The following is a 5,077-nucleotide window of genomic DNA, read 5'->3' as shown; positions in this document are numbered from 1 at the left end:
TTTCTGTAATGGAGGTACTTTCCATAAACAAACAAACACATTTTTATGGTGAAGGACTTGACTTATTGCCTTGGAAAGGCTTCAGTGGATTTATAAGTATTTTATGATTAAGTGGCTGTTATGTGTTATGTTCACTGGTTCCTGTTTTCTAGTTATAAACCAGTTTATTCCACAAACACCCACTCAGGAAGAAAACTGTATTCAACTCCCTTCTCTCCTTCCCTGGCATGACCCTCCAAATGGTCATTTACTCATTCATTCAATCAGTCAATCACTTACTCACAAGTATATATTAAGCTCCTTTTATGTCTCAAGCATTGTATAAGTTACTATTGGGACACAAAAGTGAATAAGGCACAAATAAGATGTAGACTGACTTAGAGAATTACCAGACCAATCAATATCCTTTATCCAAAATTCCATTGATTAGCCTTACAGGTAGAATCGGTGACTTGCTACTTTGTTCTCTTTGTAGATGATGAGCACAAATATGTAGACAGTGCTCCAAGATGGTATTTTTTGTTGTCCTGTAAGCTGTAAATTTTTTATCTCTGGGACCTCAAATCTAATACATAATCAGAAAATGTTCGTTGAATGAATTGATCTGGGCAGCCCAGATGAGTAACACCCCTCAGTCAGAAGTCACTTGGAACAGTCTAATAAATACCCCAAATAACACTGATGTAAGCAAGATAAAAGTTTATTTTTCTTTCATGCAATAATCTCGTATAAATAGTTTAGGTCTATTTTTGTCATTTCATGGTGTTAGAGACCCAAAGTTATTTTATTTTACTCTATAACCATCCATCAGGTATTGCCTTTATCTATTCGAAGCAATTTAATTTACTATATTACCTGAAATGCTGCCAGCAGGAAGAAGGAAAGAGGGAACAAGGGCTTGCTTGTTCATCTTAAGATTATATCTTGGAAGTTGCACAAATCATTTCCACTTATATTCCATTGGTCACAATTTGTCAAGTGGCTGCAGCTCATTGAAAGTGCAGCTAGGACATGTAGGCATTAGTTGGGCAGCCATGTACCTTAGATAATTGGATCCAGTTAGCGGTTTTGGCCATAACCTCTTTCTTACACATGGTGTAAGTGTAAGGTTTACTTCAATGTGATTCTACTACATGTTATATTTTCACTATAGAATCTGGCGCCTACAATTTTGGACTGTGTGAGATGAAGACCTCATCTCATTCTCTGGTAGTTTTTCTAGCTGTAGGAAGTGCTTTCTGATGTTCACTGGATTATCAGAATTGTTTGTGGTTATTACAGGAACTAACATCATTTTAGAATTTCCATGTGTCTTTGCCAAGAAAACAGTTCCTTTCCATGATGGATTGACCCTCACCCCTCCCATTCAGGGCTAGTATCCAAATAGAATAGGTCACTTATTTTCTTTAGTAAGTGTTCCAGACTGTTTGTTGATTCATTTTCAAGTAGGAACTGTGCCAGGTTGCTGAGGCTTGTTGAAGGCAAGGTTACATATTTTTGGTTGAAAACAGGCATCAGGAATCTCTTTTGTATCTAGTCTCCTTCATTTTAGTAATTCTCATAACACTTGACAAATTTAAAAAAATAAAATTATCAGCTTCATTTCACTAGGAGAAACATCAACAGATGATAGAGTCTGCCAAACATCATAGGGTAGATTTCTAACAGAGCTAGATGCTTGGGCACCTGAACTGAATTGCATTCCTTTCACTATTTGTCATATTTATTTGAATGTCGAAGAGTTGAGGGAGATTTCAGACACATCTGGATTTTGTCAGGTTCATGACATGGCTGGACTGATTTCAGGTGATTTTGTGGCATTTCGTGTAACAGAAAACAGAACTGAGTTTCCTTTCTTTGGTTGCTGTGAGCTCTAGCCCTTCATTGCAACAAGTTTTCTTAGCAGGTGGTGATAATACAGGAGATGAGCTTTGACTGGACCCCGTATACATTTTCTGTAGATGATTAATTTATTCTTGGAGATAAAAATGGATTTGGAGCTCTAATGAAATGACAGGGTTAGTTATTTCCCCCAGCCCACATAATTTAGTAAGTGTCACATTTTTAATGATGACATGTGCTATACACCCTGATTCTCTGAAGGATAAACATGCGCTTGTAGATTCAACTTCTACTACAACTCCGATGTAAAGGAAAATGCAGTGTCTTTATTTAGTTTATAATAAATCTCATCTTTCACTTTCATTATTAAGTCTCCATTTGGTAATTAGTTGGGGAAAATTTAAATTTCCGTCTTTTTCAGTTTGTATTTTAGTCCAATCATGTAATGGTCTTTCTTTGACAAAATTGCTCTGGTGCCCAGCTAGCCTTTCCCTGTGCCTGTTTTTCTTCTTGAAGTGGCCTCTAGCAGTATGAGGGTTTATGTATCTTTGGTGGACAGGTTACTCCTTGATCTTCTGCTGGACCTTCAGTGGGAAGTGGTTGGCATCTGCTATCTATTGGCCTCTCCGATTCACCTTGGTTTCTATTAGATTCAGATCCCTAAGTCCCCCTCTGTGGCTTTCTTCCAGTCCGTTCATCTAGTGATGTCACCTCAGTGTGCCATGGAGGGCCCCACTGCAGCTCCATGTGGTCTAACTATGGCCCCTAGAAGTGAAAGGGCTCAAAAAAGTAAGCCTCAAGCCTTTCATTGCCTGACCACTTGCATGTCTGTGGCAGCAGGAGAACAAGGGACGTTGACTTCTCTTTGCTGTGGCATTAAAGTCTGCAATAGTGGGCGGGGATGTCCCATTTACACTATGGGAGAATGTCATGATCTGTACTGTTGACCTAGTGAAGGGAGAGGCAAATATTTAGGAAATTCCTTCTCAAGATGCTTAATTTTACTTGAGCCATTCACTAACAATCTTTCTGTAACAAATTATAATGGCTTTGTCAAGGACTCTGACAAATATAGCAGCATCAGAAAAACAGAAAAGAAATGCAGATAAAATTGCATATAAATATATATATATATTTATATATACTATATATATACTAGACCCTCCTAATTCATTATTTGCAATGGAACTCGTGTGAAATCCTGGTGTCTGATCCAGCCAGCCAACACACAAATCCTAGTTTCCTGGTCTGCTTTCTCCATATGACAAATTACTCTGCCAACATTACAGCTATTGTAAGTTAAAAATGTATTTGGTTCGCCCTTTCTCGAACTGTCTTCCTGTCCTCTCTTTCATTCACACTCCTTGAGAAAAAAGCAAGGTGACTTTTTCTGTTGTTTTTCCCATGTGTCCAGTAATGGATATATAGAAAAAGCTAAGAGATTCTTTTTTCTGTATAGATTTTAAGGATAGTCACTAAGATAGGCACATTGCAATCCAATGACAAAAGCCAGATTCGCCTCTTTGGGAAAAATGGTGCACCTGTATTTAATCAACTTTTACAAAGTGACCATAGTATATCAGGCCTGAGCTGCAGCCCACAGAAAACAGCATGTAGTCAAATAACTTTGGAAAATTCTGAATGTTATTTTCCCCTCTTGGGAACAGATAGTACAGATTAGCATGTCGCCGGGTCCTGCGGTTAAGAAACTTAATTTTGTTCAACACACTGTTGCCCAAGGTTATTAGACCAGGCAAACATTGTACTTTAATTAATTGTTTGTGGGACACGTTATAGCATCATGCAAAAAATGCTGAACACTGGAACACACTTCAGGAAATGGTGATTTTTCAAAAATGGAAAATATCTTAATGCTTGGCAAATAACCATTTTATATCAGGAATGTTCTTTGAGTCCATAGTATCAGGTAGATGTGTGTATATACCTCACAATTAATGCCACTCTTCCCAGAAAAGAAACGTTTTTCAGATATTTTGTTGTTTATTCTGTTATATCATTCCAAGGAATCCCAGAGCCAATGTCATTTACATCTCTCTTTCAATAGTAATGGCTCCGACCTCCCAGCCTTCCTAGTCAGACCTGCCTAGCTAGTCACACATGAAGAAAATAACAGTATCTTCCAGTTGTCTGCTAGCCTACTGTTTTAAGTCTTATTTATTTATTTATTTATTTTTGTGAGGAAGATTGGTCCTGAGCTAACATCTGGGCTCATCTTCCTCTATTTTTTGTATGTGGATTGCCACCACACCATGGGTTGATGAATAGTGTAGGTCTGCGCCGGGATCCAAACCCATGAACCCAAGCCGCTGAACCAGAGCACGCAAATTTAACCACTATGTCACCAGGCTGGCCTCCCATTTAATTATTTTTTAACAGATTATTTTAAAGGTTAGCTAAAAAGGATACCTTACATTTTTCCACAGCACAAACAATTTCTGCAGTTTTGTTGTATGTTACTAAAGCCAAATTGGAGAAGCTTCTTAAGAAACTTGAAAGGATTCATCTTCTTTTAAAAATCTAATTCATATTGAAATTTGGCCAAATTTTTAATGTCAATAGCTTTGCAATATTTTTTCTCTATCAAGTGTTGCTCATAGTTCTGGTGGTTTTTCCTCAAAGGTTGATGCTTATGTTTTTTACCAATCCTTGCCTTGATTTCCTGGCAGGGTGCTGAAATTGAGTGAATTTTGAGACCAGGGCCCTTTCTGAGGCTTTACCAGATGTGTTGAGTTTAGCCTTTAGCAAAACTGTCTTAGACCTTCAGCAGCATATGTCCTCTTGTCGTATGTAGCAGATGAGAGGTTGGAGAGCAGCTTGAATCCCAGTCATTTTCACTGAAAGCAGCAAATAATGGGTATTAAACACTTAATTAGACAGGGAACATTCCAGATTGGAAGAGATTCAACCACAACTTTGGAGCAAGTGTTCAGTTTACATCTCCAAGGGAAAAACACTATTGAATGATCCTTCTGTGAATTATACAGAAAAGCTATTTTAATCCACAAAATATCCTCTAAGCACCGAATAGATAAGTGGCTATGCTGGAGAAATTAATACTCTTAACTTCTGAAAAACTCGTGCATGAATCTGGCAGAATTTTCTCTTTGTCAAATGTGGATGAATCAAGTTTGGGTGCAATGGAAGTCACTGGTATAGCAGAAGTGAATTTGCTTAGAAAGATGGAAAACCTTGGTTCTGTACCGGCTCTGACTCT

Source organism: Equus przewalskii, chromosome 15, assembly GCF_037783145.1.
Source record: "Equus przewalskii isolate Varuska chromosome 15, EquPr2, whole genome shotgun sequence".
In the NCBI taxonomy this organism is placed as follows: Eukaryota; Metazoa; Chordata; class Mammalia; order Perissodactyla; family Equidae; genus Equus; species Equus przewalskii.
Note: the sequence above shows the minus strand (reverse complement) of the source record.